We start from the raw sequence: 26747 nt of genomic DNA, 5'->3' as shown, positions 1-26747 counted from the left end.
CAGCCATCCAAATTCCTTACCACCTTGGCGTATCACCAAGAGACCATGTAATCTAAGGTCATCAGGATCTAAAGTGAAAGATCTGGGTTGTGTTGTAGATTTGCTAGGGGTGTACATGGTAATGTTTTGGGTAAAATGAAACTAGGGAAAAGGCTCTCCCTCTTCCTTTTGTCCCCATTCCCTTCCTTCACACTAAACCCTACAACATTACTTTGACTGCAAGTCACAGCGACGAAACACAAAAAACTCCATCCCTATCTTGCAGCACATTATGAAAGAAGAAAATTGAGACTATGATTATTTTTTATTTTCCTTTTACGCTTTTACCCATTGAGGACAGAAGATTTAGCTAAATTGCCCTTAAACTTACCAGGTGAAACAGAAATCAGAGACATCTTCAACCTCAGGCTGGATCTAAAAGTATTTATTTTGTCACAGTACTGCCACCTTGTCACTACTTCAGTCTCTCCCTTCACCTCCCACTGGTTGAGGTTCCTAGCCTCAGAGTAATACTGATTCCACTAGAGTTGTGTGCTCATTCCCAGTCAACCCAATTAGAGTGATGGTGAAGAGAGCACTGTAACCCTTGGCTTGGCAGCCCACCTCTTTCAAGCCGGAACAGCTAAGGCTTGGGTAGACATAATCTGCCACTTCTAGCAATGGCCAACAGAAGTGATAGATAGTTTTCATCTGCAGACTAGTGGGAAAAGTGGAAATGGGCGGCCAAGGTGGCAGCACTTTAAATTGCCACTGCAAATCCTGCCTCAGTGTGTCTTCACACTCCTGAGGGCATGGTGCAGACTCAGTGCCTGACTTTTTATTGTACAGGGGTTTTGCTGATTTGTTTGTTTGAGTGTGAACTGATGAATGTGTAATAGGGATATTTCTGTCAAATTTCAGCAGAGACACATCACATCTCATGTTTACCAAGAGGCAGCAAGGCAAGCTCACCTCTATTCCCTTGCTTTTGCTTGACCTCCTCTATGTCACACAAGTTGTTTAGAACAGGGCAGCAACATTTACTGACCACAAGGAATATAAATCCAAGATGAGACATTGGAGTAAAAAGAAAGAGTAGAAAAAGAAACTATTCTTTCAGTCCATGAGCACCTGCACTTGGCTTGTTCTGGTGATCATAATCCAGTAGTATTCATAGCATAAATCATTATTTGTAGAATCCCATTATTAGGCACAATTGGTTGCTTAACACTCAGACCTCCAAACTCCAAACTGCCAAAGATCTGAGTGGTACTTTTGGTTTAATACCATGTGTGCAACTTTAAAATAGTTGTTTCCATTTCTTCAGTCATTCAGGGGGATTCACAACAGAAAAAAAATTGGATGCTCATATAAATAAGAACAGAAATTCCTTCCTCTCTCTTCCCTTCTTCCCAGACCCATAGGCTTTAATTTTTTTAAAGCCTTTCAAAACAAAGATGGAAAGAAATAAAAGCATTTTGTGATTTGAAAACATTTCAATAATAATTCTGTATGATTCACTCTTGTGCTTGATATGTTTTATGTCTGGAAAAAACATTAATCTCCAGATGTGCTTTACCAGAGAACAATTAAAAACCATAGACACCACCTACCAGCAAAGTCTCCATAACTGAGGCAAGTTAAAATTGGAAACTCTTTGTATACTTTGTAAATTATAAACACAAAACAGATTTGTCACTTAAACTTGCTTTTACAAAAGAAATACGTATATTTTCTGTAATCTGCAAAATCCCACTTCAGCCACATTTATTATGAGTTCCAAACTCTAACCATGAAGTTTCTGTACCACAACTTCAAACACCAAAAGGTTACTAACAATATGAAATATTAAGTTTTTTACACCATAAATGCTTCTGGATCAGGTGACCCACAGGTCACTACAACTAAATAAAACCTTTTCCTCTTGAATTAAACTGAGTCAAAAAATCCTGCAATCAAGAACTTTGAGGAAAAAGCTGTTTATTCCTGTTGAATATCATTTTCAGTGCTTTCTGATTTTACATTAATAACACAGAACATTTTTCCTGCTAGGATTAAATCCATAGTGTATTCCTCAACAGATAACAGTTCTTCCTGTTATTTTTTCTTCAATTCCCTTCACTGCAGTGCAGATGCACTCCTGATCACACGCTATCACCAACTCTCTGCGGTCTTCTTGTTTGAAGACCCCTACACAACTGTGCTCCTGTCCAGACCTGATTTTTAACTTGTGTCCCTTTTCCCACTTTGTGTATTCAGTGTTTCAGTAAGAGTATCCCGTTTTGCTTTTCTTTTTCCCACATTGCATCTTTTCCTGGCAGCATTTTCTACGTGTTGTTCCACTGCCTGAAGGGGGCAAAAAATCCACGAAGTAATTTTATGTGTCCATCACTGCCTTGATCAGTAAACAGTTACTGCTAGAGAAGATACTATTGTTCATTAAACTGATTTTAGATTCAAGAAAGAGATTAAATAGTCACATTTGTTTTCATATCTATTGCAAATATGGCATTGTCATACAATGCTAAGAAGAAAAGGTACACTTGCTAAACACAAGACTGGCAGAAGCAAAAGCAACCCACAAAACAGTTGTTAATAAAAACTGTTAAGAAGATTACATGTGATATTACCAACCCACGCTGGCAAGAAGTATGCTCTCATACATTGAACGTTGTGTTCTGTTGAGGTCCTGTCATCTAAAAAGGGTATGGAAGAGTTGGAAGACTTTCAGAGAAAAGCGGTGAGGATAATTAAAGTTATAAACCAGGGTGTGTACAGCTGCTAGATTTGTCACTCTGGGAAGGAGATGGCTGAAGTCAATGACAGTAAAGGTCTGTGGAGTCATGACAGTCTTTGAGAGGATGGACCAATCTCTCAGTAAAAGAAGTAACCGTGTGAGGGAAAAACAGCAAAAGCAATTTCAAAACAGAGCTAAAACAAGGTAAAGTTTTCTCAAGCAAGATGTAGTTAAGCTGTGGACAGAGTTCACAGGGGCTACAGGTGAAACTGGGCAAGTTCATGGAGAAAAATTTTCATGCCTAACTCACTCATAGAAATCTCATGCAGGAAAGGAAGTCCCTGAGCTCACAATGGCTGGAGGTTAGGTAAACACCCAGCTTAAAGCAGTGCTATGTATGACAGACCTCTTACACTTTTACTTCAGCATCTCCTTTTCGCTGCCATCAGAGTCAAGAGAGGGTTACACAGATCTCTTACCTGCTCCAGTATGGCTACTCTCATATTTTTCACTTGTCCTCTGCTCAGATACAAAATGTATCATGGCTTAGTTCTGTCAATTTACATTTGCAGCGATAGTATCAGATAGAAAAAATCACCAGTGTCTGCCCACCTTGAACACTGCATGACCAAAGAAGACTCCATCATAGCCAGAACTGAGCCTGAATGCCACTTGCCAGTATGAGACAATGTATGTGCCAGATGTGCCACGTCAGATCCCCAAAATACCCCTTTTTTCAGGGACCACGCAGTCAAATAAAATGCAGATGCTGTAAATAGTACCTCTCTTAAACTGTTCACCCACACAAAAAAGATTTCTTAACTTTTCAGGGCAATTAAGGAAGTTATTTGAATTTAAGGAATATCCCGACTCCGAAAGAGAAACCATATTTGAAGTCAGTATTCCACATTTCTGATGTATAAAATACATTCTGTTCCTTTGACTTACTGTAGCAAACTGCAGCAATAAAACAAGCAATTTGGAAAATCCAAACTGAATATAAACGACTATCATTTCTTTTATCAATTCCCTTCTGAAAATATAGGGAAGATTTTCTTACTGCCAAGGTCCAGCACAGGTAGCCCCACTGCTCAATTTTAAACACCAATGACCAACAAAACACACAAACAAGCACCCTATATTATTGAGACAGGAATGCCCTTTCACACATTTGAAAACTGAGTTACCCAACTGATCACAATGCCAGCTCACAGGGCATACATCATTCATCACACAAGAGCTAAACTTTTCCCCTGAAATGGTTATGAGTTCACAGATCATTCGTTACTGGAGAGCTAATTGCAATAAACAGATTTCAAAATGCTCATGGCCACAAGCAGACATCAAAACAATGCATTAATCTTCATCAAAAAGCCAGTCACAAGGAGGCAGTTATCATAATTGATACCAGGGACAAACCAAGACGTCAGCCGCACACAGGAAAAGGATAACGAAGTCAGGTATGTTCAGCCAGAGTGGGCCCAGTTAATTCAGAGCAGTTAAGGGCTGGCTGATGCAACACTCTTTCAGTTCTCGCAGAGCACAGATGAGATCTTCAAGGACGGGAATTTACACAAATATTTCCTATTACCTATTAAAAAAGAGTAAAAAGGAATGCCAGAGAATTATAGACCCATCAACTTAACTTTAATTCCTTGAAAAATAATGGAACAAAGAGGTTATTTTGAAGCATTTAAAATAAAGCAGAGAAATGAGTAGCAACCAACACAGAAGCCAACATTGACTTGGCTTACATGGATTAGACCTAAACATAAATCAACTATTGCAAGCTATTGCAAAGAAGGCAAACATCATACTGGGACACATAAACAGTACTAATCCTTCCACTCTGCTCAACACTTGTAAGGTCCTGGAGTGCTTTCTCCAGTTTTTTGTATTCCATTTCAAGACGGATGTGGGTAAAACTGAAATACTACAGCTAGTGACATCAGGGTGTTCTACAAGACATGACCAACAGAAAGACAAAATGAATTACTATTATGCCTGCTTAGTATGAAAGAGATTAGGCATGGACTGAAAGCTAGCATTCCTTAAACACGCAGGTCTCTGTGAATGAAATTTTCCAGAGTGGTAGACTGGGCAAGCACCTACTGCATATGACACTGCTAATACAGCTAATGCTTCTTCCAAGGTGAAACAGGACCTCTTAAGATCTTTTCCAGTCTCATGATTCTATGAGGAGAACAACCATTCTTCTACCGTCGTATGTTAAATCCCAAAGCTTACAAATAAATCCTTCAACACTAATAATTGCACACAGCTACAGTTAGGGAAACTGCTGATTTTTGTTCAGCCATTCCTTCCACTCACCAATAATCCTCTTTCTGGGGCTAAAACTATTTTCAGATTTAAACAGCAATATGTAACCTTTGCTTCCTACGGCTGTAACCTTTGACTCAGGTTCTAACTTTCTTCCAATAACATAAAAAACCCAAGCTCTCTCTCTTCAGCCTAATACCCTCTAATATTCTGTTCTTTTCTTCATAAAACTTTGTTGAGCTTCTGTCAATTACTAACCTCTGGAACTCCCAAACAAAGGGCCCACTGTACCCTTTGATTCAGCTGCCAATCTGATTACTTTGGCTGGGAGGCAGGCTGCGCGAGTCGCTGAATCAGGGCCTTTCATTGAAATTTCTCGTTTCCAACATCTGCAGCCCCTGGCAACCAATTGCAGAGTGGGCTTGGCAGACCTGTAAAGGGTGGTGAATAGTCTACAAAAGATGCAGTCTGTAGTATAAAATCAGTGCGCCCCTTTCATAGTGATGGTAGATTAGAACCTCCACAGCACACGTTACTTAACTGCTGCAGCTTCACATAAAAATAGCTGAAGGTGGGCAAAATAACCTGCACTTCTTGTTGCAGTTGTTCTACTCAGACAACTGTGAAGTCTGAAAAACAGGAACTTCTTAGGTTGCTATCAGCTCGCAAAGCCTATAACTCACAGGATAGTATGTTAACTAGTTAATTTGAATTTATTCTTCAGCCATCCAAAATTCCTTAAAATTACTGTCAGCTAAATTCATAGTAATAAAAAGGTCTAACTATGAGACCATTAGAAAGCCAGTAAGCTTTTCTAAGCCTGCTCTGTTATAACATCAAAATATCATTAACTAAGTATACTTAAAATAAAACCACCAGCAGCTTGTAAGTCACAGAACCTTCAGAAAGCTGGTAGAAAATACAGACAAGAAACATTTTACAAGAGCCAGGTTTGAGTTATACAGAATAAATTCCCACAATTTATAAGCATTCCTTATTGAAGGAAATCTCTTGTTCCATTAGTGTGAATTTTCCCCTCTCTGTATTTTTTTCTATTTTACCTAATAGCTATGTTGAAATGGCTTCATTTCAGTATCACGAAAAACACTCTATTGCAAAATGTGGGAACTACACTAGGGGAAAAAAGGCAGATCTAAGGTTTATGATCTGTAGCAATGAAAAGGGCTTTATTATTTATTTTGGACAGAAAATCCATCATTGATTTAAAATAAAATTCCAAAGAAACACAAATGTTAAACAACCTTCATTCTGCACAGTGACACTTCATTTCTCAAACACATCTTAACAGAGGTTCAAAATCCTATACTTTGACATCCTTTTGTCAGTTAAATGTATAAAGAGGGAATCTGCATATTGCATTAGTCTCTATTACTGCAAATGTTTGTGTTCACAGAGTGATCCAAGATAGACTACTTGTCTGTTTTGGAAAACTAGTAAAGTGCATGATGAAAAAGCTGCTTTACAAATTTCACAAGGTTCTTACAGGGATCTCCTCATTTAATAAAACAATCCTTATTAACCTAACATCAAACCACTCTAAAACACAGTAAAAGAAAACAGCTGGTCATCACCACAAAATGCAGAGAAGGAATGCTCTTGATTTCCACACAAAGCTGCAATGAATCTTCAGACCAGTAAAAACTACGCTGAAGATTCAGTTTATCTTCTTAGTCATCAGCCAGGTGCCTCACCAAGTACTATGAAGTCAGTGTGAAAAGAATGAAATCAGAGAAGTAATTTAAAATATTATTACCAGGGATTCAAGCACAGACTTCAATGAATACAATGACTTATTTTAATGTCTTATACTGTTAATGCATATTTTACATTAACCACACAGCTGCGTTTTCAATAGTACCGTCAATCTTTACCCTTTCATTATACAACCCTCAACATTTAAATTAGCTATTAAATAACCCAGATTTTTCCTCCTGCATCTCATATTTGCCATTTAAAATGAAAGTTTAGAAATGTTAGTAAGACAAATCAAAGATACAGATTTATTCAGATTTTGTTCACAAAGGAACCCTTGTTAACAGCTGTTGAAACATTACAGTAAAACACCATCCATGGAAAAGAAGATACGCATTTTAAGTCATCATTTTCAATGCAAAACTAAGTTCTGAAGACAATAACCTCTGGATTGCAAATTATTCTGTTATTTGACACCCAAAACACTCTTTTGATAAAGTCACACTGAAGTCCAGCTCCTCTTATTTTACAACACAGAACGGAGATCATTAAACAGGAACCTTGCCTGCATGAAGGACTATCCAAACCCTATTTTCAATTCTTAGGATTTCCTGCAGGGTCCTGGCCAAGTCACCTTAGCCAGACTGCTAAAAGCATTTGATGCAAAAGATGCAGACAGATGTCCACCAGGATTTTCAAAAGCATGTGGGCACTCAAAGCTCATGTCTGCAGTAAATATCCCTTAATCTTTTGTACCTCAGTTGCCCAGGGGCTGAGAGGGGGAAAGGTTAGCTGCCTGATGTGGTTCCTAGTGCAGCTGCATGAGTGAGTGAGTCAGCACAAGGAAGGGAGCAGCATGAAAGCAAGAAGCTGGGGCAGAGAAAAGGTGGGAAGGAGTTTTTTATTGATTGTGGTGATTTATGCCACTTTCAACTGATCATGGAATTCCAGACGTAAAGCTTATTCCTGCACACTGCGGCACAGAAACTCTACAGCCGCTGCAGAGGTCTAGCTTTGCTCCTAGTAAAGAAAGGCAAAACTTAAAGCAGTATTTGGAAACAAATTAAGATGTAATTATGATAATAAAACTGTTCTGAATGTTCAATAAATAAGAATGAACTCCATGGTATTTACAGCATAAAATATTTGAGGCTTTTTAAACCACAAATGTATTTCAATGCCATTTCTGATTTAGTAACAGTGGAACTAAGTCTACTAGCTATCACAAAATTAGCTTTTCTGTGCAACTGTATGTTGAATAGTCCAAGCCAGTATACCAAGGAGCATATAAAAGCCTTGAACCATGGCAAAAACACAAATCATTCTGGATTTCATAACAAATGACCTTTGCTGGCAATGTGTTACGCTAAAAAATAAATAAATAAATAAATAAATAGATGAAGTAAAGCAATTGTGGGTACATTCCAAAGTTCTTCACCACCTCAGCTGTAAAATCACAGTTTACACACAACCAATGGAGGCTCTGAACACACCTGCAGTAGCTCAAAGAACACCAAGCAACATGATAATTATCCATGGCATTATTACATGATTGATTATTTTACTGCTTCTGGCTGTGAAAACAAAATAGTCTCAACAAAAAAGTTGAAAATAATCATGATTTATGAGTATAACACTCCATCAACTGGGATAAACAACAATTTTCACAGTGGTCTTTTTTTCTGAAAAATAATTTAGGATCCAAAAACACCAGTCCTGTTTGCAGCCTTAGGCTGAAATCTTTATGTCTCCAATTCACAAAATCACTCCTAGTCCAATAGACATTTGAAAATGGGCTTATTTCTAAGCACACACTTAAATACTTTCCTACATTTGAAACAAAACAATAATCTCCCTCAGTCTAGGTGGCAATATAAAACCAGCACAGATCACAACTGAGCGCAACAAAATATAGTAGAGGCTGTTATTACCTATCCTAATGGTTAATCTGATTGGGTTGACAACTACAGGCTGAGTAACTACTGCAAGTGTAAAAAATCCTTCCTACAGTTTGTTTATTTTCACTCTCCAATTGTATCTCAAAAGCGGGATTTGCAGCACCACTCTTCGAAGATAGGGTGGCTACAGCCAGCCACTCTGCTCTCTGCAAAACAGTGAGAGTAACTAGCAAATTTGTATTAAAAAAATAGAGCAATTTTTGAATGATAAAAGTACTTATGGGTAAGTATTATAACCATCTCCCTGACAGAAAGATATAGTGGAGACCAATGGACAATTAATCCTCAAACGCCATTACTAGACACTAATTTGAGAAACATGGCCACCCCAACAGGAGGTCTAGGTCATCAATATTCTAAGAAATCAAGGCTGGCAAATGGCCTACTGATAGGGAAATATTCATCCTTAAATCAAATCATTAAGTAAATGCTCATGTTCTTTCTGATCACCAAGCATCATAGTTTTTTAAAAGACCCAAAAAAATAGAAAAGTACGCTCTACCTATCTTGGGATTTGTCTCCACTAAGTCACATTAGAACATGATTTTACAAAGTTACACTGCTAATATGTAACACCAAATACTATGTTCAAAGAGAAGCAGCTGCTGAATAGTCAAGATTTTTACTGTAGGCTTTGCTTATGACCAGTTTGCATAAAGTTAAATATACCAGATTCCATTCTTAGAGAGGACAAATTTCTTTTTAATGCAAAGTTATCTTGGTTTCTAGATCAAATACTTAACATTCTTCATTTTCTGCTGAAGTCTCTTTATAATGACTAATTTCTTATGGTCTATATACACAAAAGAAGAGTAATTCCTCTTCCACACTAACAGTTCAGCTCGTACTGACAGTCACGGAGCAAGTATGGAGAGAGCAAGTCAGCGTGCAGGTGTTGTGGCCAGGCAAATCCCACGTGAGCATGCCCAGCATTTCAGACTGGATCAAATACTGTTGGTGGCTAAACATCACTGTATGAGCGTGTGCGTGCATCTGTGCACATTCTTCTGTATGTAGAAAACGGAGGACAAAGGTAAGAAAGGATGCCAGGATATAAAGGAAATCAACATCTGAACTGTATTTTAGCCATCTGTAAAATGCAAACCAGTTATTGTGATTGAGTGTTTAAAAGATGTATTATTGATTTGTTTTAGCAGACTTTTCTACATTTCACAGTATGGAGTTACTTATTTAAATAACATTAATAATAAAGTTTAAATAGTATTTACATTTCTTCATTTGAGAGTAACTAACTAGATGATATTACTTCTGCTAATGAGCTGCTTGTCCAGTCTAGATAAGAAAAAACTTTTTTATTCCCAGTGCAGACTCTGTTTGACTTCATTTACAAATGAATGGATACAGTGAAGTCATAATGGTTGTCTGCTCTGAAAAACTCCCATTTCTCTTTCCCCTGTTGTTTAAACTACCTTTGCTGTTGGCCGGGTGAATAGCTCAGATGTACAACTGGATTTTGGTACAGTTGCTCTTTGCTATTTGCCTTTAATTAACAGAGCCAAGCGACACTTTTCTGCATGAAAAGAGATGGGATATTATTTGCTTATGCTCTTCTCAAGTATAATAATAATGATTAAAAAATAAAAAAAAAAAGTAAAGCCCTGAGGTGGAAAACAGAGTGAGCAGAGTGCTTCCAGATGTGAATACCTGCCATTTTCAGTGGGTGGATAGTGAAAGAACTACATGAAAACCCAGTCACAGTCCCACTGACACTAGCCAACGCGGCCATTTCCAAATGAGCCCCTTTCTGCCCTGCCTGCCTGACTGCAGAGCAAGGAGCAGCTCCCAAACCCATCGGTGCAGAGGAGAGCCAGGGCATGACCCACCAGCAGGCATGCTCAAAGCATCCAACTGCTACATACTTCCACAAGCCAGGCAGGAGTTTCCTGAGCTCCCACTATCATTCCTCATTACCCAGTTTAATGATTGTAACTGATGCTAATCACAAGATCAGCCTCAGCTATTTCACTACAATTTTGTTTCAGCTGCAGCATTCAAGGCTGCCAAACAGCCATTTTAATGAGTCCTGAAAGCAACACTTCTGTGAAGTTCAGAGCACTTTCAAAGTTGCATCTTCCCACCAAAGAGCCCTAAATCTTGCGTGTATAAACTCCTGTTTTGCAAACTACAAACTTTCTCACCTTTTTGATGCTGACATGGCAAGACTGACATGTTTTTTTTGTTCATAACATGGGTCGGTTTTGCTTCTACATCATCAAAAATACCGTAGTTGTAGAACACCTGTTTACATGACATGTAAATGAGAAACAATATACACAACCTAATTTTATAGTGCAAGGTTAACTCATGGCACTGACCGTGACCTCAAATTGTTACTTATATATTGAACAAACCTTGTCTGAAAGTCACATACAAACAAGCTGACAGCACTCACTTGAAGCAATAGTCTCTTATTTTTAACAAATGCAACAAAAAGCTCACAACCATGAGTAAACTATTGCAGTCACAATCATAGATGGGAACCAGCAGCATTTACTACTGGAAAATTGGTTGGTTCCACCCCTGAAGTGTGAGGCACACAAAAGCCGACAGCGACTCCAAGCAACTGCCAGACATGCTGGTCTTCACTCCTAACACTTCTAAGCCATAATGTGGATCCCGGAGCTCTGGGTTTGGAAAAGATTGTGTTTTAATGAAGAGGAATATTCTTCACAGTGAGAATTAAAATTGGGACATACCTCTATTAAGTTTTGATGCATTTTACTATGTTTCAACATTCCAAAATAGACATAGCAGGTATTCTGCTCAGATCCAAATGTTACTTTGATACATTCCCTTGTAACCACTGTTTACTTAATCAAAGTGGACAGCTGTGGTTTTCATTATCCTTAAGCAAATATTTGCACAGGTATTACTTACTTGTCTTATACATTACCAGAAAGTTTTGCAAGCAAAAGCCAACCTAAATGTCCTCACATTTAAATTTTTTGTAACTAGTGTGAGCAATTGCCAAATAAATTGTTCCAAGCGTATAAGCAGTTGTCTTCCTTCATGTTCATTATGGACAGCTTTAAAACTGCATTAGCTCCAAAGTATAGAAAAAGACTGCTAACTCTAACAAGCAGGAGAGAATGCTAGAACTTGAATACAGCTGTATACACCACAATCAAAGCAGCCACTATGGCAGAGAATAATATTAAGAAATGGCATGATCATAGGTATTTGTCAGAATCTAAGACTTTTGTGGATAATGATGCTTCAGTGAAGTGTCCCGTGTTGAGTGATGTACATGGAAGCAACGTATGCATAGCTGGCACTTATGTGCAAAGGAAACACAGAAAACTGCTAAGCTTAACAGGCAACTTTTTAACTACAAATGTTCTTGTTTATTCTCAATACTGGGTATATTCTAAAATACTATCTAGGCTTCCTCTGGTATTAAAAAAGAAGTAGAATCAAATCTTTCCATCTTTGCTTGCACATGTAGTCAAACCGCTTTCACTGCACTATGTGGATTTCCCAGGTCTGGCTGGGACAGAGCCCATCAGATAATCACCAGCTCGCTCTGCGCTACTGCGCAGGCTGTGATCTGCGGTATTTGGCACAGCAGCTGATTCAGAGAGGGAATTGCCAGAAATGGAGAAGACCGCAGTCTGAGCTCAGCACAGGCAGATCAAGGGCTCAGTCAAGATGGGAAGGAGCCAAGCAGTAGGAGTGACAGCAGCATGCCCAGTCAAGCAGGGTGTAAGAGGGAAACTCCTAGCAGTCCAGGACAGTTGGCTGGCAAGGTGACGTTAAAGCAGAGTGTGTTTCTTCTCACTCATCTGACCATTTTGCTGCCCACACTAGTCAACATTAATACAAGGCCAGCATTTTGTTTCTCATCAAAATCATATATTGTCTGTTATGAAGAAAGCCCAGTTGCTTTAGTTTAACCTGACAAAGTTTCACAGCAATAGAAAAAGTTAACAGTTGCCAGGGGGCATAGCCTCATTTATAGTAAATAACATTTACATGACAAAAGACTAACATAAAAATTAGCAACCACTAGCTATCTTTGCTAGCAGCCACTGAGATGCCATCATTGAATTGGTCAGAGGTGACCTATTGTGGTACCGAAGACCAGGAAAGTTTATTTTATCTGCCACCAGTTACATAAAAACAGAGCTTTTTCTTTTCAAGAACTATCAGGCATTAATTTCTCAGCACTTACCTTTTTAAAATATTTGAGTATTTGTTATTTGCTTTTTTTTTTTTGTTATCTTCCCATAACAAAATTCAACTACAGCCAGATTTTTAATCTTGGCAGAGTACATGCGTAAGGAAGCAGTTACTGTATTACTAAAGGTATGAAAGGTTATTTTTCCTGGTATGTATGCATGTTCCCATGCTTTAGGAAAACACTTAAGAAATTCTGTTCAGAGCACCAAGTGAGATGTTAACCACAACCTAACCATTAGCTGTCTGCTGTGGCACCGAAGAAATGCATCTTTGAAAAGATCGGAGTGGTCATTTCCATGTGCTGTACTTTCTACCACTAGACATGAAATTAAGAATACACTGGGAAGAAGCTTCTCTGCATCTTCCACTACACCCACTACTTACAACCTTTTAGGTTTTCTACAAAGCAGCCAACATGAAAGAGACTTGGTGATTTACAGTCCGGCTCTGTGGATGTAGATAAGATCTGGTCAAAGATCTAAAACAAAACAAAGAACTCTGTATTGCTCTTGGAATGGCTTCTCAAATATTTAAAACTACTATGACCCAGAAAGCCAACCGATTGATGTATTGCCTTCGACCTTGTCATGCTTGGCTGGTCTGTTTTGCTCTGCTCTCTCTCTGTACTCTGTCTTGTATATATTAATTTGAAATACCTGACCTCACTCATATGATAAAGTAAGCACTGTACAGATAATAGATTATTAAGTTCTCTGCTCAGTTACTTAGCTGTCTGTGAATATCTGCTGCTATGCAATACGGCAGAGACACTGTTTTTGCTTTTCAGAAGAAAAATACCATTAGAAAAGCCTATTAAGATGCCTCCCAGGATAATGAAAGTCATACCTGAAACATATTATAGGAATATTTTTTTTTTCATTTATTAAATGAAATTATATATTATTTGAATTTTCCCCCAATGGAAAAAAAAATGAAAAGTAGATTACTTTATTCCTTAAAAAAGAACATTCTCTGTATATTTATAAACATGCCTACCTCCAATAAAACTGAAAGCCAGCCAAACTGCTAATGCAGGAAATCTTACTGATAACACAAGGTAAACGAACTCCATTTCGTCCTTCTACTTGTCTCACTAACACAACATATACCAGTGTTCATAACAAGAGAAGCAGCAATAAACTTGAACACACAAACATGACACATCACTCTAAATATAATAAATGAACGGGAAAAAAATTCTTGTTCATGTAGAGGAAACAAAACAGGCTTCACTACATATATATATTTCTCCCTCCTATTTTTCTCCTCTTCTGCACAAACGTAAGTGCACAAAAAAATCCATGCCCTCCCTCCAAAACCTGAAAAAGAATCTGAATTTCACAGCTCATGCAGAAACTGAAATAGAAGTCAGAACTGAGTATCTGGCACTGCAATTCTTGCATGCTTGCAGCTGCTAATAGGAGTTTGAGAAAAGAACAATAGCAGATGGAGTCCTCAATTGGCATAAAACCCTTTCCAGGAAAAGGTCTATAAAACGGAAAAACTAAAATTAAATTACAGTGGTAAAGAAGGAGATTCACAGACTGCAAAAGTCAGTTTTGAAGAGCACATACTTTTGCCACAGCACAGCAACCCAGCTTTTAGTAGTCACATCAGGACTGAATTCCCTTACCATAATCCACCTTTCTAGCCACCACTTCCCATGAGATAAAGGCTACAGTAGACTTCAGTCGCTTGGTTTGGCAGGACTTTATGAAACTACTTCATAAACAAAAAAGGCAACACATACCCTGTATTATGTTACTGTAACAAGGCTTTTAAGCAGATTTGGAGATTATTGGCCTGAGTCATAAAACAGTAATTCTTAGTGGACTCACAATTTATGGTAAAATTTTACTTGAGCAAGAGCTCCTTGCTGCTTTAGTTCGTACAAAAGGCTATATTTCATTCTAATTTACTGCATGCTGATTGCTATGCTTTTGATTTCTCTTTTTAAAAAGATTTATAACAATGCTATCACTAGAGCTCCAGTACAATGACATCCAAGTCAATAAACGAACACTTTCACATGAATTTTTCTTTTCAAGTAAAGAATCTAACATTCAACACCAACCTCATGTGTTAGCATACCAACTACAACTACTGTATCAGCTAGGTTAATATAAGATCCAGTTATATCAGTTCACTGCAAAAGTGTGCCTAATGAGGCATATTGAGCAAAATCATTTATTACAGGATAAAAGTATGATCAAATTTCTGTAGTTCTCCCACATTCCAGTCAGTAAGCATTCAAAAGAAGCTACTTTGGTATAGTAAGGCTTAACACAGAATAATAAAGCAAGATGAAGCCTTTATGTTAAACTGACAATTTCCTCCACAGACTTTCTAGGTAAGGTTTGTAAGAGAAAGAGCTCAAGGAGACTCAGCACAGGTTGGCAAAGCGCAGTGGGAGCAAAGGCTGTAATTACCACTCATCCCACTTCAGTCAACTAGAGTATAAAAAAGGCTGACCAAAATTTAGACTTGCTTGGAGAACATCTGGAGACTAAACTATAATTCAGAATGGATGGGAATGAAATTATTCAATTCAGCATTACCTCAGCCTTTTTCATAGTATTAGACACTGCAATTTTCTGAGTTTGTGATATTTTAGTTGTGGGAATTTTTTTCAAGAGTAAAAGTTATGAATAACTAATTTGAAGATGATTACAGGACTCAAGGATAGCAACAAACAGGCCTGTGTCAAAAACTCGTGTTAATTCTTTGCTATATCCTGTGAAACAGGCCTACAGAAGCATGTCTTTAGGATGGGAAAATAAAGTGGTTTGTTAGTTGTAACAGTTTAAAATTTCACATCCACCTAGAAAATTCACATCCACCTCGGGGAAAAAAAGTTTCTCCCAGATTTCAAAGTTTGCAAAAATATGACAACTTAAGTAAAGCACTTATATTTATATTGACTCTCAAATACCATAGGCCAGAAGCAATTAAGACATAAATGTTTACAGATCCCAAGCATTTGAAAATGTGGGGTTTATTAGATTAGCAGAAAACAGTTGCTACACCTCAGTACGTGTTCAGGGTTTGTTAGTAAATGTTTTATTCTTTTCTTCATGGAGAGAATGGGGGCATTAATAAGAGTCCATCTATTCACCTTAAGCTGCAGTTTGCCAGGAAACCTGCTGTAGCATTTCTTGTCTCCACCATTCTTTCACCTTTAAGTCGTGATTTCAATCCAGATAAACAGAGAAAAAAAATCTTTATCTCCTGTTCATACCTATGATCCCCTATCTATGGTCCAGGTCATTAGACATGATTTTAATTACGCATGGAAACAATTAAGGGATTTTCATAGTAAACATAATTCCCCAGATCAGCTCATTAGAAGGTGCCATACAAACACACATGTTGGGTAACTTTTTTGAGTAAGCTGGGGCAGTGCATGAGCCACAATGTACAATGCAAAAAACCCCACAGCCTTTGCAACCTGAGTTTTAAGCGCAGCCTGAATCCCAAAGGCAGTAGAGAAGCAAGCCTGAAGTGACAGAGCCGCTGCCCTTTTCTGCATGAACTTTGGCAGGGCAACAATACTGCAGACACACCTCTTGCCACCTTCCACCCCTGCTGCCTGGAGCTGCAATTCCCCCAGGCAGTCTGCAGAAAGCTTCCCAATGGCAGATTTAAGGGAAATAAACTGTATCAGCCAGCTTTGTCTCTTTGGTGTGTACAGTTAAGGCTTGCTGCTGTTGGAAATGAAGAACCAAGGAGTGTATCACCATCACATTGGCCACTGCTTATGCAAAGGACCTCTAAGGTTGCAATTACCTTTCAGAAGCTCTTTCAAAATCACTGATACAACTAGAATTAATAGAGCTATTAATAAACTAATTAACTTTTTTTCTATCCACCTGCGTTTGCCCACTTAGCTGTTCTTTCCCTAGAAGGGTGAATGCTTAGGTGGCAATACCCTGACAAACATGGGTGGACAGCCTATTCAGAAACAGCAGAGCTGCTTGCTGTGTGACATGGCAGTGTTGTACTGCAATAACTAAAGTGAAGGTTCAGCAGCAGGTAGTTTTAAAAAAAAAAAAAAAAAAAAAAAAAAAAAAAGGCAAAGCACATTTATGAAGAAAAAACACACTTTTTGAACAGAGATTGTCACTGTGAGTGTTTCATAACAAGCACCTAAGAAGAGCACCCTGGTTTAATTCTGTACCTTCACTCAGTAACATAGCACAGCACCTGGCCAGTTTACGATTGCTTGTGTAGTCATATTCTTAGACTAACTGACAGTATAAACTACAGTGTTTCTGTAAATACTCTGGGCAACAACCATAAAATATGAACCATTTTCTGTTCTTTAAAAAATTTCCCAGGACCAAGGACACATTTCATCTTGTTGTGCTCATGGTCAGTCTGCCTTCTTTCCCTTTACATCCATCTTTCCTTCTTTTCCTCCCTCCCTCCCCCTCTCTACTTCTCCCCCAACCCAAGGAAAGGTCTTAACTTTCCTCATGTTTTCACTTTACCAATTTAAGCCAAAGGACTTGCACTAACACTAGTGAAAATATTCAAATTTTCTGGCTTAAAGTTAGATCTTAAATTGTTATGTTCTCACCAAAACTGACCAAACTTCTGAGGTGTTGGTTAAGCCATTTTACACTGTGGTTCACTGAAGTTACAGGTATGTGGTTACTTTAGAGTAGAGGGGAGAACTGAGCTGCTTCATATACATCCTTAGACATGTGGACTTAAAGCCTCAAAACATCAACCAGCTAAGCATAAGAAAGAACAAACTTTTTAGATTATGATCTAATTAGAAGCACACTTCTGACTCAATTAGCTTTTACTATTAAATTAACTTTAAATCTTAACATATGAAGAAATAGATTTCAATTAATACTTTTTTTCTCTCCTATTATTCTTCTTTCTTAGTTTTATTGAGGGAAAAGATGTTTATGACCAGACTTCTCTAAAATGTTGACTCATCACTCATCATGCAGTACAGCACTGTGCTCTGTTTACAGTACTGCAAACCTTAAGGCATTTTGTGGAATTTTTTCTGCCAGTTGTTGCCCTATTCTAAATCTGTACACAGCAAAAGAAACGTAACAGTGAAGTCCTGCCTTTTGGCAAAATGACAAAATAGACATACATTAAATGTCAGCTTTCTAGAGTTTACATCACTCACACCCCTCAGTCTACAAGGACCTACAAATTACAGCTGTCGAAGTTTCTGCATAACCTAAACTCTCAGCTCTAGAGAACCCTTACTTGTCTACATTTATTTATATTATTGGTAATGGAGTGGTTCATTATTTATACTAGCTGTTTAAACAGTAACTGGTTTGTTTTAGGAATTGTGCATTTGTGCAGAGATGGGCTATGCATTTTATGTATCTGAAGAAAATCAAGATTCATTGACAAAAGTTGACTTAAATTTGTAAAATCGTAACATATTTTTCCCTAAAATCTTTTGCATCAAGTTTTTGCAAGAAACAATGTAAATTAAATTACTTCTCACATGTACTACTCATGTAGGTTGACTGTTAGGATTTAACGTTGTTAAAACTATAAACAGACATTGCTACATTTTCAAGTCTGCTTTCATTTTTACAAATGTGTAACTTTACTTATGTGTAAACAACAGCTCTGGAGACATGTGTTATGGAGGAGTTATTACCTACCTACTAAACAGGCTCCTAGCTGAACTCAAAACTGACACTGGCGTGCTGCAGACCTTAAAAAATTGAAATGGGTGAACCTTTTCAAATAGGGAGCACTTTGATCTTGGAGATTCACAGTGTCACAGAAGTAGCAGAAACTCTTTCATCTCTGATCTCCAGCATTTTGAATGCATGTTTCCTTTCAAAATTGACTGCATCAACAGAACTGATTGGAAACCTGCACTGTGTATGAATGACAGTCTGTATTACACAGCAGAGGGAGTGTTAACATAGGTAGGAGTATTCTAAAGTAAATATTGATTTGGATTTTTGTCTCTCTCTAGTCCCATTCCTCCAGTATCTTTTAAGCATGTACCTTTTAAGAGATATTCAACAATGTAGAAAATGAAGTAATTTTCTGAAAACTGGTTCAAGAAGTTAACAAAACAACTTTCCGGATCCCACATTTCAGACTGTACAAGCCACTTAAGAAAGAAGTTAAGGGTTTCATGCTAAAGCACTGGTAGTGACCAGGGTACCCAGCACAAAGGTGAGTGTTTATGACCTCAGTGAGATGGGATTTCCATTTCTTTTAATGAGCCAGGACATCAGACCCACACTCTTAACTCACACTTACACAGAACCAGCCCCTGGGAAAATACGTCTGTATCCATGGAAGCCAGGGAAAGTAGGTGTGGAGAAAGGGCAGGGGGAGATGGGAACAGGGACTTGGAGAGACACCTGAGAAACTACACCAAGATAGTGATGGTATCCGTGGTGTGGCCAATCTTTGGGCCAGAAAAGAGAAGAAAAAAGCCCAAAGTGAAGTTTTGCATTGGGAATTGCTGGTGACTCCCATACCCTCCAGCTCTGGGTAGCACTGTGTGTAGTTTTGTACCAAAGACTAAGCTTGTCAACAACTCTGGTCACCACAAAATTCTGATTTCCAATTTGCCATCTCCGGAACAATGGGCTTGGTTCACAGAGCGCTCTGTATTTTTCAGAGCTGTTTGGATTTTGAGTTTGATGGGATGGCAGGAATGTGTTACCCCACCTTCCCTGTCATAACATTTAATACTGGCAAAGGCAGTAAAACCAAGGTACCAGCTACACCAGAAATTATACAGAGTGTTCAAAGGCATCTTGTTTACTCTTATCATTCACTGTTTCTTTGATGAGTAAACAGACACATCTCAGACCTGCAACGCATGTGGGCCACAAAGTTAAAACTTTGCCTTACCACAACTGAGAGGCAGGCTGTGGTGTTTAGCTGAAGGCTCTCAAAGCATGCAGGTCTCCTGACTGGATAGTGCAGACTGGCTGGTGAGTGAGGAAGGACATCTTTGCCAGCTGTAAGGTCCACATCTGGCTAACCAGCCATGCCCCTTGCCAAGCAACATATACTGCAACTTTGCTCTGGCAAACCAAACAACAAAGAAGATAATTTCTATATGGAGATGAATAAAAGGAAAGGCAGGAAGACAAAGGGGAGGCAGGGGACCTGGGGAAGTCTGGAGAAGTCTTCAGAAGGGAATGGGGAACTCAGTTATGGAGGGACTGCAGGACTCCGGGAGAAAAGCTTAGACGTAGTGGTACATGTGCTGTGGGGAAAAGAGGTCTCAGTGTGGAAAAACAGGAAGCCAGCTGGTAAATGAAGTTCTCAGCAGAACACCTACCCACACGTCTAGTATAATGATAACATCCTTTAATCATATCTCCTAAGCATCCAGTTTTGGCCTGTGTAGCCTCAACTACCCTAACCTCAGTCTCATGGATTAGAGCAGTGAAGGTTAAAAGTAACCCAAGTCTTGGAAAGGTCTTTAGAAGATCTATGAAAAAAAGGGGGAAATAATCCATAGCATTTAAAATACAACTTTCTGGTCCTGATTAGAAAGCCCTTGATGGTTAATATGTACAACATTAAGTGCACAACTACTTTGCTCAAGGACATTCGTACATTGAATTGGTACCTTGTTTTATTTTTAATCCCAGGCTGAAAAGATAGAGTCTGCATGAGCACTAGCATTGAGTTTATTTTTAGAAGAATACACTATTAGCTTAATTTACAGGCAAGAATGAGAGATGTTTGGGTAAAATACTTTATAACTACGAGAATGATTAAACATTGGATAGCTAATCCTCTTCCTGGAGCTTTTCAATTTCTTAATTAATATCTGGGGAAAGCTATTAGCCACAACGCATTTGTTGCAGCTGTAAAGTGCTGCAAAGTGCCAGACTCAGTCATTTCATTAACTACTGTTTTTGAAAGAACAGCTTGCTATCTAATTCTATTAAGTCATCCAACCTCCTGGTAGCACATGTAAGGAAACATAAGCCAACCCAAAGCTTCCCCAGTCACTGTTTCTGAGAACAGACTGACAGCAACAGAACCAAAAACAGGGAAGGGGAAAAGCGTACAAGTTTATATCTGATGTCTTTGGCATAACAAAATGTAATTTGCAAACACAACAAAATATGCTCTGGTCAGTACGTCTGTGTAGCTATCTGCCTCAGCTTCAAACAGGGTTTTGGCTCAATCTACAAGATCATAAGACCTATACAACCCAGTCATTCCACAATCAGAATAGTGGAGCTATGCTGTTATGGAAAATGAAAACATAACCAGATGAAACAGCCATACAGGTAGCCATTATTGTTTATCATCTTGCTTACACCATGCAACAAAGTGCCAGCAAAGAGTAAGGAGAGCCAAAAGGATTTTAAGGAAGCAGGTATTTTAACGTCTCTGATTCTTAGCAGCCTATATGACTTCAGATGCTCAGATATCAAGTAGATGCAGGGGTTGTGACTGATGTAAGAAACAGGATTTTAAATAAAGGTATTTACTCTTCTTAAATCAACCAGTCCACATCTCCAATGACAGACGTGCTAGTGTATGTGTGAAAAAGTACCACAGAGCCTCGTCATACATTATAATAACCATACAGTCCAAACAGTTGTTTTCTTTTGATAAACAGCTTTATAATAAGTAAACAGTAGATTTTAACCTCACAGCAACATGCCTCAAAGCATCTTCTTTCATTAATATGGTTTGTCATTTTGCAAAAATATATACTAAGGCTATTTGTATTCTGCACAAAGCTAGAATGTCAGACTTGAAACAGAACACTTGACATCTAAGATAAAATATGTACATTTCAATTCTGAATAAGGTACTAAATCAGCCAAAACTTGTTTCTGACAGACTAGTGATGAATTATAGGATTTTCTGTAATCCTCCAATAAACAAAGTGAACACTGTTCTTCATGCAGAAACTGCTGCTTAAATCACACACAACATAGATCTGGTATTCTTGCTGGAAAACATGACATTACCTTGATTGTCAGGCAGCCTTCTAGAAACACTCAATTTTCCAGCTTGCACTTACATACGCACACAGTTTAAACGAAAAATTATGTGACAGGGGTCATAAACATAGAAAAATCCTACCTAGCAACGTAGATCTCAAAAGTTTTCTATGCTCCAGATCAAGGGAGAAAAATACTTTTGAAAATATACTGTGAAGGGAGGAAGAAGGATTACATGAGGCTGGAATTATTTTGCAGAACAAAATGAAGCCTGTCATCCCTCTCCAACAGACTTTAAAGATGCCTGACATTAAAATCGGTTTGTCACCTGTAAGAGGCAGAGTTCTGCATGGTATTTGGAACAAGACCTGCCTTGCAATGGTAGGCTCCCTATGTGTTTGGCAGGCAAACAGTACCACCTGTACTATACGGCAAAACCTGTTTATTTGTGTACAAGGCCAAGATCACATACTCCTTCATGAAATACATCTGTTTCAAACAACCTTGTGGAGAAGAATGCAATGTATGTACCACTCCGTGCTTTAAAGTGAAAGTTTGCAATGGCAGAGAACATTCACAGAATAATTTCAACTAAAACATCTATTCTAACTCTTGGACAAAACAATTAACTTCTATAAATGGCACATGATGAGAATGAAATTACACCACAATCACCCCCATTGCTGGCTTTTGAAGTGATGAGCATAACTATGTTTAGTGAAGTGGGAAGACTTAGCAACCCTATCTATAAAATTTCCTTTCTTCAGAGAGCCAGCTTCTCAGATCTCCACAGGGATCTAGGCACAGTAGATAAAAATGAAAGAATTTTTAAATACCTAACTTTTGGATCTTGTTTTACGTAAAGACATTTTTCTTTTCAAATTCCCCATTTATATTTAAATATGAAAATATTATATCCTGTGCATAGTAGTAATCTAGTAAACAACATTAATTTAAGCTACAAAATATTCAGTAGTATTTAAAGTGTTCAAGCAAAATCAAAACTCTGAAGAAGTAGAAGCCAAAGACAAAGCAACTGGAGCTAGAAGAAGCTGAAACTTTAAACCAGCTTTTGACAGAAACAGACCATTCAGAATATTTGCCTCATTCTAAATTTCAACTACTTCATTCAAAGCTGAAAAACCAACTGGGATTTTAAAGGCCAGGAAACCTTATTTTCCTCTTACAATCCATGAATAAAAATTAGGTGAGAGGCTGAGATCCAGTTTTAAAATCTTGAAGCCCATGGTAATGAGAAACAATCACTTCAATTCACTACTAAAGATAAAATTGTATTTACTAAGTCAATATGTTTCAAATTAAAAACATATTTTTGGAAAGCTATTTTCTCTTCCATGTACATGTTAAAGAGATTTTATTTTACTATTTTCTTGCATGGCTTGTTTTATGCACAAACAGCACAACCATTGGTAATAAATGCTTACGTTAACATCATTTAAATTTTTTCAAAATTAGAAAAAATAATAAATGTATATTAAACTACACTACTGCTAAAGTGCATTGCCCCATTAGAAAAGAGATACCTGTAACATATTTATGAACCTTTGAACTGTTTTAATTATCAAAGACAACCAATATTTCCCTAACAGAATAAAACAATAACAACAAAAAAAGAAGATTGAAAGCAACATTTTTCCTATTTTTCAGTTTAAATTATAGTCAGAAGCATTTAAGTTACTTTAGTTTTTTCTACCCTGCTCTTCTTTGCCGAGAACCTGGAGGAAAACGGAGATCAGTTACAGCCCTTGGAAACAACTTAGCCCCTCTGTTAAACACATTTCAGGTTTCTTCCACAGCATTAGGAAAGAGTCCTGATGCAGAACTCAGATTACTTCTGTTGAGAAAGAGCACAAAATTTCATTTTCTTCTTTTGATAAAATCAAAGTGCTGAAAATAGAAGCTTAAAAATATGGTGGTATGGAGCGGACAGTGGGATTTGCTGGTTGGCACTACCCCTCCCCATTATCTGAACTTTGAAACCAAACAAGAAGAGCTCCTTTCTGTTTTAAGAAAAATTTCCATCCTTTCTCATGGCATAGAAGCAGTATTTTCCCTCTGCCTTTAAACAGCAAGGCATGGTCTCTGTGGGGGAGGACACAGGGAACTCCACCAAAATTGAAATACACCCATAGAAAGGACAAGGGACATGTAGCCCATCGGAGGCCACGGAACGCCATTGCTTTAAAGTCTCGGGGTGGGAGCATAACAACCACTCTGATATACAAGAACACCTCCATAATTACTGAGATTGTACAGTGAAAAGACTTCATCAGGTTGCTTTCAACTAAGTCATTTGATGTTATAAATTTATCTTTAGTTTCCTGTCAGAGAGAAATGAGCAGGGAGTTGAAAGGGCCTGTGTAGGCTACAAGGAGGCGTTTTCTGCAGCAGGCAAGTTGCACAGATGAGATCAGTCTGCTTCAAATCCCTAGTATGGGCCAGGTGCCTAGTACAGCTGGCACTCACATTCGAAGAGTCTGATATTAAACAATGTTAATAAACATGTTGGGGAAATTTTTATTTTTTTTTTTGGGGGGGGGGGGGGGGGGGAGACATAAACCAATGCTATCTGTTTTTTTTTTCCATTTCAAAACCTAACAAACTGCTATGGTTGTGTTTACCAACAGAAGCAGAATTAGCTTAGCCAGCTTTGCAATTACCTAAAAACATGTACCACTGGCTCAGTTAATTTGATGCATCCCTGATCCCAGCCCGAAGGTCTGTATTCTAACCAGGCAGTTCCATTACTTAAGCAAAATATAAATTGTTTAAGGATGGAAATAGCAGGTTGTGATACAACTTAGGTGTTCTGGAGCAAAACCACAGAACTAAGGTACTATTTTTCCCCTGTTACTTTGCTAATACTGGTTGGCATAAAATTCAAACCTATTTTTCTGTCGTCCTGTTTTTTGGCATATATTCACAAGAGGTTTTCCTCACACTTTTGATCTTAGCACTGCAAATAGCATGTGTAGTTTATTTAAAGTCTCGTCAGTTCCACTGAACACCTTCAACATCTTTTATTGCTAGTCAAATGAAGAAAATCCATTCAGACAGCTACCTGGAATTGCAGAGGAATAAACACTAAGTTTTTTACTTCAGATGTACCATATTAAAGTATAAATATTGTTGAGCCATATGTATAGATATATACCATATAAAACTGCTTTTGACAATCATATATGCATAAGTTTTAACAACTGTTTAATTTTTCAGAGAAAAGCAAACATCTTATAAAACTTAATTTGCTCACAGATGAAAGTGAGTTACCTGAAAGGTATGAAGTTGACCCAGTTTAACTACACTGATGTAACTCTTAAGTTGCCTGAGGTCTGATACCAGTTTAAGCAATAAAAATGCTACAAAATGGATAAAACTCTACTATTATAAAGATGTTTGTATCCATGACCTCCTCAGGTATGGGTGGCCCCAAAGACATTCTGGTTGTCATCGGGCAGTTACCTCTGTGCTCCAACTATTTGGCCACAGGATCAGCAAAAGACGAAAATAAGGACATAGGAAACTGTACTGAAGGCAAATGCAGTATGACAGAAGTAAAAATTCATTCTTTTGAGTAGCATTTCAGCTTTCCAAGACATTTCCTCCCAGCACCAGCATGAGACTCAAGCACACACTGAAAGCAGCTTTGACTGCTCCCAGCATCAGGCGTTTTGCAAACACTGCACAGCATCAGGCATTAACTTCCACTGTGGTAGGAGATAAGTCAGTGGTACAAGTTATACTGTGAGCATAGAATGAAGAAATGAAAGAACATAGCAAAGACGTGAGTGATGTTCTCTTGGGACTCTGCCTGCTCATCTGCTCCCTCTGACCTTGCTTTCCACCCAGAAACATCCTTCCCTTCATCTTCCTTTACAGGGTCCTGATGGTCTATGCATTGGCCCTCCACAGGCTCAAGGCTGAGCAGACAGAATCTCTGAGTCAGAAAACTCTAGCTTATTAGATTTCATAAAAAGAACTTCAGGCAATACAAGAGCCTCACTCTCACATTCACCTTCAGTACCATGCAAGGTGGCTACCTGCACCATGGGGTTTCAGAGCTTGGCAGGAATGTGTTAAAGTGAGTTGGAAACCTAGTCAACGTTGCTGCAAAAGTAGGTTGTCCAATCTTTCCTGGGAACACCTCAGTGGTCAGTGCTATGTGAAATAACACCTGACCTAGAACTGCTTCACAGAACATGGCTACAACTGGCTGGAGTACTGGCATGTGCAAATGAACTAACAGAAATTTTCTTTCCTGGTATCCAGAGAAATATGTTTTTTCTCCAGTACCCAGCAGAGAACAACAGAAATGATTTTCATTTAGACCATAAAAATGAGACAAGGAGCAGAAGTACCTGGCAACATGGATCCTGCAACATCTGAAAGCAGATGGGAAGGGCAGAGTCATCTCCAGCTGGGTACAAATGAAATAAGCGCTACGCACTCAGTTCAGCAATAGCTAAATGTTAAACAAAAACCAGAAGTAACAGCAATATTGGCCTGATCCCAGAACCTATGTAGCTCAGCTACAGCAGCTAAAGCCAGCTTACGATGGTTATGTGGCCTGCATGAGGCAATAAGCATTCTTCCATTGTCCCCAGACAAAAAAAAATCAGGCTACTCTTGAGCTGAAATAAAAACATCTGTGACATCTTCTACCAATTAATATGTTTAATCATAACTTTTTTTACACGTGTTACTTTCTTGTACAGTCAGCACTACACACGGCTTAAAATGACAGTTGTGGACAGTGTCCATAACCGATATCACACTGGTCTAACAGTGGGTGAACCATCACGGTTCAATCTTCAGTATTTCCCAAGAATGTATGTACTAAGCATATAAACTCTGCAGCACTGTAATTATGCAGTAACAACAATATAATTATAATTGTATTGACCAAATAGGCACAGTTCTGGG

The 26747-nt window shown here is 38.2% G+C and overlaps 1 protein-coding gene across 1 annotated transcript in view; it reads right to left on the bottom strand.

Moving 5' to 3' along the window:
* ROR2 (receptor tyrosine kinase like orphan receptor 2) overlaps positions 1-26747 on the bottom strand; it is a 154006-nt gene that overhangs the window by 51351 nt on the left and 75908 nt on the right. The gene's annotated exons all lie outside the window — the stretch shown is intronic.

The sequence above is a fragment of the Falco rusticolus genome, chromosome Z, assembly GCF_015220075.1.
Source record: "Falco rusticolus isolate bFalRus1 chromosome Z, bFalRus1.pri, whole genome shotgun sequence".
Taxonomy (NCBI): domain Eukaryota; kingdom Metazoa; phylum Chordata; class Aves; order Falconiformes; family Falconidae; genus Falco; species Falco rusticolus.
Note: the sequence above shows the minus strand (reverse complement) of the source record. Positions and strands in the feature narration are given on the sequence as shown.